Here is a 13,236-nt window from a genome sequence, read left to right as displayed (position 1 = left end):
TCACTCCCAGTCACTCCACAGTCACTCCCCAGTCACTCCCAGTCACTTCCCCAGTCGCTCCCCAGTCACTCCCAGTCACTCCCCAGTCGCTCCCCAGTCGCTCCCCAGTCGCTCCCCAGTCACTCCCAGTCACGCCCCAGTCACTCCCCATCGCTCCCCAGTCGCTCCCCAGTCACATCCCAGTCACGCCCCAGTCACTCCCCAGTCACTCCCAGTCACGCCCAGTCACTCCCCAGTCGCTCCCCAGTCGCTCCCCAGTCACTCCCAGTCACGCCCCAGTCACTCCCCAGTCACTCCCAGTCACTCCCCAGTCACTCCCAGTCACGCCCAGTCACTCCCCAGTCACTCCAGTCACTCCCCAGTCACTCCCAGTCATGCCCCAGTCACTCCCAGTCATGCCCCAGTCACTCCCCAGTCACTCCCAGTCACTCCCCAGTCACTCCCTAGTCACTCCCAGTCACTCCCCAGTCGCTCCCAGTCACTCCCCAGTCACTCCCCAGTCGCTCCCAGTCACTCCCAGTCACTCCCCAGTAGCTCCCAGTCACTCCCCAGTCACTCCCAGTCACTCCTCAGTCACTCCAGTCACTCCCCAGTCACTCCCAGTCACTCCCCAGTCACTCCCAGTCACTCCCCAGTCACTCCCAGTCACTCCCCAGTCACTCCCAGTCACTCCCAGTCGCTCCCAGTCATCCAGTCACTCCCAGTCACTCCCAGTCACTCCCCAGTCACTCCCCAGTCACTCCCGTCACTCCCCAGTCGCGCCCAGTCACTCCCCAGTCACTCCCCAGTCACTCCCAGTCACTCCCAGTCACTCCCCAGTCGCTCCCAGTCACTCCCAGCACTCCCCAGTCGCTCCCAGTCACTCCCAGTCACTCCCCAGTCACTCCCCGTCACTCCCAGTCACTCCCAGTCACTCCCAGGCGCTCCCAGTCACTCCAGTCACTCCCCAGTCACTCCCCAGTCGCTCCCAGTCGCTCCCCAGTCACTCCCCAGTTGCTCCAGTCACTCCCAGTCGCTTCCCAGTCACTCCCAGTCACTCACCAGTCACTCCCAGTCACTCCCAGTCACTCACCAGTCACTCCCAGTCACTCCCCAGTCACTCCCAGTCACTCCCCAGTCACTCCCAGTCACTCCCAGTCACTCACCAGTCACTCCCAGTCACTCCCAGTCACTCCCCAGTCGCTCCCAGCCACTCCCAGTCACTCCCAGTCACTCCCCAGTCGCTCCCGTCACTCCCAGTTACTCCCAGTCCTCCCCAGTCACTCCCCAGTCTGCTCACAGTCACTCCCAGTCGCCTCCCAGGATGCTCCCAGTCACTCCAGTCGCTCCCAGTCGCTCCCAGTCCACTCCCAGTCCACTCACCAGTCACTCCCAGTCACTACCCAGTCGCTCCCAGTCACTCACCGTCACTCCCCAGCGCTCCAGTCACTCCCAGTTACTTCCCAGTCACTTCCCCAGTCATCTCTACCCAAGTCACACTCCCAGTCCTCCCAAGTCGCTCCCAGTCACTCCCAGTCGCTCCCAGTCACTCCCAGGTCACTCCCAGTACTCCCCAGTCACTCCCCAGTCGCTCCCAGTCACTCCCAGTCACTCTCAGTAACCCCCAATCGCTCCCAGTCACTCTCCAGTACTCCCAGTACACTTCCCCAGTCACTCCCCAGTCACTCCCAGTCACGTCCCCAGTCCGCTCCCAGTCACTCCCAGTCACTCGTCGCTCCCCAGTCACTCCCAGTCACTCCCAGTCACTCCCCAGTCACTCCCAGTCACTCCCCAGTCACTCCCAGTCACTCCCCAGTCACTCCCAGTTACTCCCAGTCACTCCCCAGTCACTCCCCAGTCACTCCCAGTCACTCCCCAGTCACTCCCAGTCACTCCACAGTCACTCCCCAGTCACTCCCAGTCACTCCCCAGTCACTCCCAGTCACTCCACAGTCACTCCCCAGTCACTCCCAGTCACTCCCCAGTCACTCCCAGTCACTCCCCAGTCACTCCCAGTCACTCCCAGTCACTCCCAGTCACTCCCAGTCACTCCACAGTCACTCCCCAGTCACTCCCAGTCACTCCCCAGTCGCTCCCCAGTCACTCCCAGTCACTCCCCAGTCACTCTCCAGTCCCTCCCCAGTCGCTCCCCAGTCACTCCCAGTCACGCCCCAGTCACTCCCCAGTCGCTCCCCAGTCGCTCCCCAGTCACTCCCAGTCACGCCCCAGTCACTCCCCAGTCACTCCCAGTCACGCCCAGTCACTCCCCAGTCGCTCCCCAGTCGCTCCCCAGTCACTCCCAGTCACGCCCCAGTCACTCCCTAGTCACTCCCAGTCACTCCCCAGTCACTCCCAGTCACGCCCAGTCACTCCCCAGTCACTCCCAGTCACTCCCCAGTCACTCCCAGTCATGCCCCAGTCACTCCCAGTCATGCCCCAGTCACTCCCCAGTCACTCCCAGTCACTCCCCAGTCACTCCCCAGTCACTCCCAGTCACTCCCCAGTCGCTCCCAGTCACTCCCCAGTCACTCCCCAGTCACTCCCCAGTCGCTCCCAGTCACTCCCAGTCACTCCCCAATAGCTCCCAGTCACTCCCCAGTCACTCCCAGTCACTCCTCAGTCACTCCCAGTCACTCCCCGGTCACTCCCAGTCACTCCCCAGTCACTCCCAGTCACTCCCCAGTCACTCCCAGTCACTCCCCAGTCGCTCCCAGTCACTCCCAGTCACTCCCCAGTCACTCCCCAGTCACTCCCAGTCACTCCTCAGTCGCGCCCAGTCGCTCCCCAGTCACTCCCCAGTCACTCCCAGTCACTCCCCAGTCACTCCCCAGTCGCTCCCAGTCACTCCCAACACTCCCCAGTCGCTCCCAGTCACTCCCAGTCACTCCCCAGTCACTCCCCGTCACTCCCAGTCACTCCCAGTCACTCCCCAGTCGCTCCCAGTCACTCCCAGTCGCTCCCCAGTCACTTCCCAGTTGCTCCCAGTCACTCCCAGTCGCTTCCCAGTCACTCCCAGTCACTCACCAGTCACTCCCAGTCACTCCCCAGTCACTCCCAGTCACTCCCCAGTCGCTCCCAGTCACTCCCAGTCACTCACCAGTCACTCCCAGTCACTCCCAGTCACTCCCCAGTCGCTCCCAGTCACTCCCAGTCACTCCCAGTCACTCCCCAGTCGCTCCCAGTCACTCCCAGTTACTCCCAGTCACTCCCTAGTCACTCCCCAGTCGCTCCCAGTCACTCCCAGTCGCTCCCAGTCACTCCCAGTCACTCCCAGTCGCTCCCAGTCGCTCCCAGTCACTCACAGTCACTCCCAGTCACTCACCAGTCACTCCCAGTCACTCCCCAGTCGCTCCCCAGTCGCTCCCCAGTCACTCCCAGTCACGCCCCAGTCACTCCCCAGTCACTCCCAGTCACGCCCAGTCACTCCCCAGTCGCTCCCCAGTCGCTCCCCAGTCACTCCCAGTCACGCCCCAGTCACTCCCCAGTCACTCCCAGTCACTCCCCAGTCACTCCCAGTCACGCCCAGTCACTCCCCAGTCACTCCCAGTCACTCCCCAGTCACTCCCAGTCATGCCCCAGTCACTCCCAGTCATGCCCCAGTCACTCCCCAGTCACTCCCAGTCACTCCCCAGTGACTCCCCAGTCACTCCCAGTCACTCCCCAGTGACTCCCCAGTCACTCCCAGTCACTCCCCAGTCGCTCCCAGTCACTCCCAGTCACTCCCCAGTCGCTCCCAGTCACTCCCAGTCACTCCCCAGTAGCTCCCAGTCACTCCCCAGTCACTCCCAGTCACTCCTCAGGTCACTCCCAGTCACTCCCCAGTCACTCCCAGTCACTCCCCAGTCACTCCCAGTCACTCCCCAGTCACTCCCAGTCACTCCCCAGTCGCTCCCAGTCACTCCCAGTCACTCCCCAGTCACTCCCCAGTCACTCCCAGTCACTCCCCAGTCGCGCCCAGTCACTCCCCAGTCACTCCCCAGTCACTCCCAGTCACTCCCCAGTCACTCCCCAGTCGCTCCCAGTCACTCCCAGCACTCCCCAGTCGCTCCCAGTCACTCCCAGTCACTCCCCAGTCACTCCCCGTCACTCCCAGTCACTCACAGTCACTCCCCAGGCGCTCCCAGTCACTCCCAGTCACTCCCCAGTCACTCCCCAGTCGCTCCCAGTCGCTCCCCAGTCACTCCCCAGTTGCTCCCAATCACTCCCAGTCGCTTCCCAGTCACTCCCAGTCACTCACCAGTCACTCCCAGTCACTCCCAGTCACTCACCAGTCACTCCCAGTCACTCCCCAGTCACTCACAGTCACTCCCCAGTCACTCCCAGTCACTCCCAGTCACTCACCAGTCACTCCCAGTCACTCCCAGTCACTCCCCAGTCGCTCCCAGCCACTCCCAGTCACTCCCAGTCACTCCCCAGTCGCTCCCAATCACTCCCAGTTACTCCCAGTCACTCCCCAGTCACTCCCCAGTCGCTCCCAGTCACTCCCAGTCGCTCCCAGATGCTCCCAGTCACTCCCAGTCGCTCCCAGTCGCTCCCAGTCACTCCCAGTCACTCCCCAGTCACTCCCAGTCACTCCCCAGTCACTCCCAGTCACTCCCAGTCACTCACCAGTCACTCCCAGTCACTCCCAGTCACTCCCCAGTCGCTCCCAGCCACTCCCAGTCACTCCCAGTCACTCCCCAGTCGCTCCCAGTCACTCCCAGTTACTCCCAGTCACTCCCCAGTCACTCCCCAGTCGCTCCCAGTCACTCCCAGTCGCTCCCAGATGCTCCCAGTCACTCCCAGTCGCTCCCAGTCGCTCCCAGTCACTCCCAGTCACTCACCAGTCACTCCCAGTCACTCCCCAGTCGCTCCCAGTCACTCCCAGTCACTCCCAGTCACTCCCCAGTCGCTCCCAGTCACTCCCAGTTACTCCCAGTCACTCCCCAGTCACTCTACCAGTCACTCCCAGTCACTCCCCAGTCGCTCCCAGTCACTCCCAGTCGCTCCCAGTCACTCCCAGTCACTCCCAGTCACTCCCCAGTCACTCCCCAGTCGCTCCCAGTCACTCCCAGTCACTCCCAGTAACTCCCCAGTCGCTCCCAGTCACTCCCAGTTACTCCCAGTCACTCCCCAGTCACTCCCCAGTCACTCCCAGTCACTCCCCAGTCGCTCCCAGTCACTCCCAGTCACTCTCAGTCGCTCCCCAGTCACTCCCAGTCACTCCCAGTCACTCCCCAGTCACTCCCAGTCACTCCCCAGTCACTCCCAGTCACTCCCCAGTCACTCCCAGTTACTCCCAGTCACTCCCCAGTCACTCCCCAGTCACTCCCAGTCACTCCCCAGTCACTCCCAGTCACTCCACAGTCACTCCCCAGTCACTCCCAGTCACTCCCCAGTCACTCCCAGTCACTCCCAGTCACTCCCCAGTCACTCCCAGTCACTCCACAGTCACTCCCCAGTCACTCCCAGTCACTCCCCAGTCGCTCCCCAGTCACTCCCAGTCACTCCCCAGTCACTCTCCAGTCGCTCCCCAGTCGCTCCCCAGTCACTCCCAGTCACGCCCCAGTCACTCCCCAGTCGCTCCCCAGTCGCTCCCCAGTCACTCCCAGTCACGCCCCAGTCACTCCCCAGTCACTCCCAGTCACGCCCAGTCACTCCCCAGTCGCTCCCCAGTCGCTCCCCAGTCACTCCCAGTCACGCCCCAGTCACTCCCCAGTCACTCCCAGTCACTCCCCAGTCACTCCCAGTCACGCCCAGTCACTCCCCAGTCACTCCCAGTCACTCCCCAGTCACTCCCAGTCATGCCCCAGTCACTCCCAGTCATGCCCCAGTCACTCCCCAGTCACTCCCAGTCACTCCCCAGTCACTCCCCAGTCACTCCCAGTCACTCCCCAGTCGCTCCCAGTCACTCCCCAGTCACTCCCCAGTCACTCCCCAGTCGCTCCCAGTCACTCCCAGTCACTCCCCAGTAGCTCCCAGTCACTCCCCAGTCACTCCCAGTCACTCCTCAGTCACTCCCAGTCACTCCCCGGTCACTCCCAGTCACTCCCCAGTCACTCCCAGTCACTCCCCAGTCACTCCCAGTCACTCCCCAGTCGCTCCCAGTCACTCCCAGTCACTCCCCAGTCACTCCCCAGTCACTCCCAGTCACTCCCCAGTCGCGCCCAGTCGCTCCCCAGTCACTCCCCAGTCACTCCCAGTCACTCCCCAGTCACTCCCCAGTCGCTCCCAGTCACTCCCAACACTCCCCAGTCGCTCCCAGTCACTCCCAGTCACTCCCCAGTCACTCCCCGTCACTCCCAGTCACTCCCAGTCACTCCCCAGTCGCTCCCAGTCACTCCCAGTCACTCCCCAGTCACTCCCCAGTCGCTCCCAGTCGCTCCCCAGTCACTTCCCAGTTGCTCCCAGTCACTCCCAGTCGCTTCCCAGTCACTCCCAGTCACTCCCCAGTCACTCCCAGTCACTCCCCAGTCGCTCCCAGTCACTCCCAGTCACTCACCAGTCACTCCCAGTCACTCCCAGTCACTCCCCAGTCGCTCCCAGTCACTCCCAGTCACTCCCAGTCACTCCCCAGTCGCTCCCAGTCACTCCCAGTTACTCCCAGTCACTCCCTAGTCACTCCCCAGTCGCTCCCAGTCACTCCCAGTCACTCCCAGTCACTCCCAGTCACTCCCAGTCGCTCCCAGTCGCTCCCAGTCACTCACAGTCACTCCCAGTCACTCACCAGTCACTCCCAGTCACTCCCCAGTCGCTCCCAGTCACTCCCAGTCACTCCCAGTCACTCCCCAGTCGCTCCCAGTCACTCCCAGTTACTCCAATCACTCCCCAGTCACTCTACCAGTCACTCCCAGTCACTCCCCAGTCGCTCCCAGTCACTCCCAGTCGCTCCCAGTCACTCCCAGTCACTCCCAGTCACTCCCCAGTCACTCCCCAGTCGCTCCCAGTCACTCCCAGTCACTCCCAGTCACTCCCCAGTCGCTCCCAGTCACTCCCAGTTACTCCCAATCACTCCCCAGTCACTCCCCAGTCACTCCCAGTCACTCCCCAGTCGCTCCCAGTCACTCCCAGTCACTCTCAGTCGCTCCCAGTCACTCCCAGTCACTCCCAGTCACTCTCAGTCGCTCCCAGTCACTCCCAGTCACTCCCCAGTCGCCCACAAAACGTTCTACCGCCCCAGAGTGGGCGGGGCTCTCCACCGCACGGGTGGCGCCCGTGGGTAGCGGTGACGGCGGCGGTGGCAGTGGTGGTGGTCGTGGTGGTGGTCGTGGTGGTGGTGGTATTCGTGGTGGTGGTGGTCGTGGTGGTGGTGGTCGTGGTGGTCGTGGTGGTGGTGGTCGTGGTGGTGGTGGTCGTGGGAGAAAGTGTCTGGGTGCGGTGTCTGAACACCGGTGGGGAGTGCGAGTGTAGCGCTCAGCGCGCTACGAACCCGGCCAACCCGGCCAACCCGGCCAGCCGGGTTCGATTCCCGCTCACGGACAACGCCAGTGACGATTAATTATCTAAACCGGTTCTGGGCCTCCCCTAGGTCGACTCTGACTTAAATGAGTGCGGTGTGTAAACATCGCCATTCGGGAGACAAAGGTGGCCGGGAGTGGTGCTAGCCACATATCCCCTCGTGGCCATGCCGGCCTTCATATGTGCTCACAGCACTCGCCCCAACATTCTGTTAAGGATATAGGGGGGATCTTTGTCTACCACGTATCTGTGTGTATATTTACCTGTGAGTGTGTCTGTCGGTATACAGTATATCATTTGAATGTTGGTTTGTCTTTGCGTGTCTGCCTGACTCATATATATGTGTGTGTGTATTGTCTGTGTGTGCGTATTGTCTGTGTGTGTGTGTGTATTGTCTGTGTCCAGCAAAACAACCTCCTACCTCCTTGCGGTGCCGGACGGGCAACACTGTCGTGGACAGTGCTGTTGGGAGAGGGTCAATGCCCATTGGCCTCTTCCCTCATGGCGTCTGTGACCACCACAGTGGCTAAACGGGGGCTCTGGATGGGTGCGAGGGGCTGGTAACCCCTCCACCTTCAATGAATTACCACGAGACTACGATATAAACATACATCTGTAACAAATAAGCTTGTGCCGGAGGCCCTGGGGGGACAGGCTTATATGACGTCTCCTGGTCAAACCCCAATTGGCAGAGCCAGGAGATTGAATCTTCACCCTCGGGGCTCCTCCAGAAACAACGAAAAACCACTGCGGGTGGCCACGTGAAATGTTCGAACGCTCACTGCGGAGGAGAGGCTGCCACTCCTTTGTCGGAAGCTGGACCGGTACCGCCTGGATCTCTGTGGCATTTAGGAGGTCCGGTGGACCGGTTCTGGCTCCTGCCACCATGAGGGGTGGACAGTCCTCCAATCGGGGCAGGAGACTGCCAAACAACAGGGTGTGGCTCTTCTTCTGAACAAAAGAATGAAGGGGGCGTGGGAGCGTGGCGGTGAGGTGTGGGAAGCTGTAAGCCCCAGGATACTTTGGGCTCGCCTTCCCATCAACCGGAGGCGAGGAGTAGTGGTCGTGGTTACTTATGCCCCCACCGAAGACGAACATCCGTGGAGGGATGCAGGCAAAGCCGATGAGTCAGATGCCTTCTATGACCTCCTGTCACAGGTGCGGGCTAAAGTGGCCACTAGGGACAGAGTCATCTTGTTGGGTGACTTCAATGCCCGAGTTGGTCATGATGCTGGCACCTGGTCTCAGCCAAATCAGCTCAATAACAACGGTAGGAGGCTGCTAGATTTTGTGCTAGATTTTGTGCTTGTAATTACCAACACGCTGTTCCGGTATCGGCGCACATCATCATGGATGCATGCCGGGTCCAAGCATGAACATATGCTGGGCTACATAGTGACGGAACAGCGGATGCGGGCCCATATCCTTGACACCAGGACCTATGGTGGAGCTGATCTGCCCACTGACCATCGACTTGTCATCTGTAAGATGCGCCTGCCATTCTTCCACTCCGTTGGTGAGTGTACACCCAGGACCCCATTCAAACCCTTAGTGGCATGGTCTCAGCTGATGAAAGTTGTAAGCGAGAATTTCATCATCGCTTGCGGCTGGGGTTGGCATCGTCCCCCACTCCTCCTGATGTCGAGGGGAAATGGGCGAGGTTTAGGACTATGGCTCATGCAGCTGCAATGACTGCTTTAGGTACACGGTCCAGACCTCTCCAGAAACCCTGGCTGACAAAGGAGGTGTTCAAGCTGGCTGAGAAAAAGCGACAGGCCCACTCCCATCAGCTTCAGCATCCCACGTCGGAAAATGAGGAGGCTTACCGCAGTCGGCGCTCAGAGATTCGGAGAGCCGTGAGACGCTGCAAGGATGGGTGATGGTCGCGGGTTGCTGAGGAGATGGAGTCTGCCTAAATAGCTCTTTAATCCTTAAAAAAAAGTAACCTGCAGCGCCACACTTTAGGGGAAAGAACGGTGATCCAATCTCCGACCCCTAGGAACAGGTTTGCAGTTTTGCTGAGCATTTCTGTGAGGTCCTGGGGGAGGGGACATCCTTCAGCCTTGAAAACAACGTGGGACAAAGTGGGGGTGACCCTGCCGAGGTTGCGGTGCCTCAAATATTGGAAGAATAAGTCACCCCCTATGAGTGGCTGGCTAAGGTGCCATCTGTTGAGGAAATACTGAAGGCAATCCAGAGCCTGAGATCAGGAAAGAGATGATCTCAGGCAGAGATGATCTCCCAAGTGAAATGCTGAGGGAGGGTGGCATTTATCCACAGACTGCCCTACATGACATAACAATAGTCTGGACCACTGGATGGGTTCCGCAGGATTAGAAGGATGCCCTGGTGGTCCCCTTGTTTGAGAAGGGGGACCGCACAGACTGTAACAACTACAGGGGCATCTCACTCCTTAATGTGCCGGTAAAAGTCCTGGCAAGGATTATTCAACTTTGCCTTGCTAGGCACGCTGAGGATAGTCTTAAGAAGCCCCAATGCGGTTTCAGGAAAGGGCGGTCCTGCACAGATGCCATATTTTCTGTCCGTCTGCTACAGCAGAGGTGTAGGGAATTCCAACAAGACCTACATCTCTGCTTTATTGACGTGGTCAAGGCCTATGATACCATCAGTAGGCCTGGGCTCTGGGTTGTTCTTCGTGCTTTCGGAGTCCCTGACCCTCTGCTCACGATCATTTAGGACCTTCAGGATGGTGAGCGGGTCCGGGTAAAACTACGTGGCCAGGAGTCGGAGCCTTTCCCTGTACACCTTGGGGTGCGACATGGATGTCCTATGCCTCCTACATTATTTAACATCTATTTCGACCACGTAGTTCGTGAATCCTTCAAAGCTGTGTAACGGGTTCCGGAGACACTTGTAGAGGTAACTTCTTTATTACAATACAACACTCCAACAGTCCAACTCTCCAACAGTCCTGATACTCTGTTACAGCCTAGGTACACAGCCTAGCTACACAGCCTAGATACTCTACTCTGGCTACGCTCCAGAACTCGCCCTCACAAGGTCGTAGAGTCGGGAGTTCCAGAGTCCCAGCGCTGGCTCTCACAGCATCCCAGGGTCTTCAGATGGCTGGTCGTGGGTCTTGGGTCTTGAGTTACAACTGGGCCCTGATCGTCCAGAGAGCTCTCCTTTTATGCCTGGTCCAACGAGGGGTGGGCCATGTGCGCCACCAGACATCCCACAGAGCACACACAGCCCCCCCCCCCCCGTTGGCGGCGCAAAAAAGGCTTAAGCACCTGGGAACCCAATGCCTGGCGCCCAGAGGCTTAATAGTCTGGACCCCCTGGGAACCCAGCGCCTGGCGCCCAGAGGCTTAAGCGTCTGGACTTGCCTGGGATCCCAGAGCCCCCAGCAGCCCCTCCCTTCTTATGTCACTACATTACCCCCCCTCTACGTAGCCTCCAGCCGTCCCGGCTGTCAATAATTAGAAAGTTTAAATTAACGAAAGGGAGAGAGAAAAAAAAAAACACGCGAGCCTCAACAGGAAAAGAAAAGAGAACAAGAAAGCAACCATAAATACCATACCAACCTGTACAACTCTACACTATATACAAGCATCAATCAACAAAAAGGTGAAGCAATGACACGTGAACAAACGACACGCGGCACACCTAGCCCTCCTCGGGATCCGCATAGAAAACGGGGAATTAACAACAACAAATATACAGATTCCGACGCGTTGGATGCACAACCACCGCATGGATGGCAGGGTTCCACACCACGCTGCCAGCCTCCCATCCGTCAGGTGGTGAGAAGGCGAAGACCAACATGTCGAGCATCCCTCTACACACACTAATCCGGACGTCTGTCTACGTCCCGGGTCGAGAAGTCGTACTTCAGGGGCCGACCCATGTACTGGGCAAAGAAGTCGCACTTCAGGGCTGCTCCAGTATCTACATTTTAAAATATATATATAAAATTTACATGACACAAACAAAATAAATCTGCCTGCTCCTGTCCATGAATGGTGGCCGCACGCACGAACCGCATCTCCAAAAGGCATCCCGTGCTTGCGTCCCAGCAGCCCTCAATGAGGACCACCACCGACATTACATGTCAACCGTTAGCACCCCCCGCCTTTCCAACGTGGCGCCTCCATCCTAAAACTGCGCACGTCGGCCATATCGGGGGGGAATTTCCGTGTTACCACCCCACCGCCTTTCTGACGCGGCATCACAACCAGTAGCACGCGTCGGCCATATCGGGGGGCTTCAACCCAGTCTCTCTCCAAGACTCGCATCGCAGCATATAGCTGTACCGACCGAGCTGAGACCCAATCTCTCTCAAAGACTCGCATCACAGCATATAGCTGTACCGACCGATCTGAGACCCAATCTCTCTCCAAGACTCGCATCGCAGCATATAGCTGTACCGACCGAGCTGAGACCCAATCTCTCTCCAAGACTCGCATCGCAGCATATAGCTGTACCGACCGATCTGAGACGACCCATCGTTCGCTCCCTGCACAACATGCACCCTAACAACTGAGGGATACAGTCCCAACGGAACGGGACAACTACACCTGAACACCACAAATCTCCAGCCCACTGTTTCAACGCGCCTCGGAGTGTTTCAATCTCCGGGCCGTCAGGGCGAGCCTACTGCTCCAGACGCACCACGGAGGGTCTCAACCTCCGGGCCGTCAGGTCAAGCCGTCAGCCATAGCATGATGGGACCACGCTCTCTGAGCCATGTGAGCACACAGCCCACTAGGCTAGACATGCCACGGAGTGTCTCTATCTCCGGGCTGTCAGGTCAAGCCGTCAGCCATAGCAATGACGGGACCACAACTCTCGTGTTAGACACGCAACACCCGCTGGCCCATCCTGGTCAGGATCTGCACCCCAAGATATTTGAGAGCCAGCATGACAATTCCAAATCCTTGGCAGCATGTCATCATCTCAAGATAAATGCCCCATACAGTCTATACATCGTTAACAATGACAGCACAAGCTATACATTAACAATCACGAACAAAGCTCAATACAAACCATACTTGTTAACAATCACAAGCAAAGTTTCGCACACACATTGACAACACTCACGAGCGAAGCTCCACGCAGTTTACCCAACAACAGTCACGACTCCCCGACGACAACGAAGAAAATATCAACAAAAAAATCATTAATCCGGAGCGCGTAAAATGTACGAAGTGTCAGGGGCCTGGTCTCCCGACCTCCAACCTTTGGCCAGAGCAGCAAAGGCAGCGACCTGCGTGTCGGTCCATGTGCAGGCCCCGGCGCTGGTTACAGTAAGAATGGCGCCCTCACTGTCCGGTCGCAGCGCTGATGACGCGGTATGCTAGGTTGAAGCCAGCTGTCGTCTGGCAGTGAAGGTCGCAGCGCTGATGACGCGGCGTTGCTAGGTTGCAAACAGCTGTCACCCGGCGGTGAGGGACGCAGCGCTGATGACGCGGCGTCGTCAGGTTGGCCCACGCTGGGCCCGGAAGTGACGTCGCTCCCAGCGGTCATTGCTCCCCCGGCAGAAGTGACGACACACCCGGAAGCATCTCCCACATCCGTGGGGGGAATGGCGGCAGCGGGCTCGGGCGAGCGCCGCGCCTCCTCTCTCCCTCCCTCCATCGGCCGCGAGCACCACATCTCGCCCAGGAGGGAGGCGGTGGCGCAGAGCAGCTCTGCGAGGCGAAGCAGCGCCTCCTCCATCTCTGCTCCCGACGCTGGAGAGGGGACGGTCGGCGGAGCAGACAGCTGCTTAGCCGGCGGTGCGGCGTTGTTGTCGGCCGGCGGTGCAGCGTCGCTATCGGCCGGGCGTTGGCCGCCCCATCGCTGGCTGCTCCTCTTC

The sequence above is a fragment of the Lethenteron reissneri genome, chromosome 15 (assembly GCF_015708825.2).
Source record: "Lethenteron reissneri isolate LAM-NWPU_2019-01 chromosome 15, ASM1570882v1, whole genome shotgun sequence".
Lineage (NCBI taxonomy): Eukaryota > Metazoa > Chordata > Hyperoartia > Petromyzontiformes > Petromyzontidae > Lethenteron > Lethenteron reissneri.
This window is presented reverse-complemented; position numbering follows the sequence as displayed.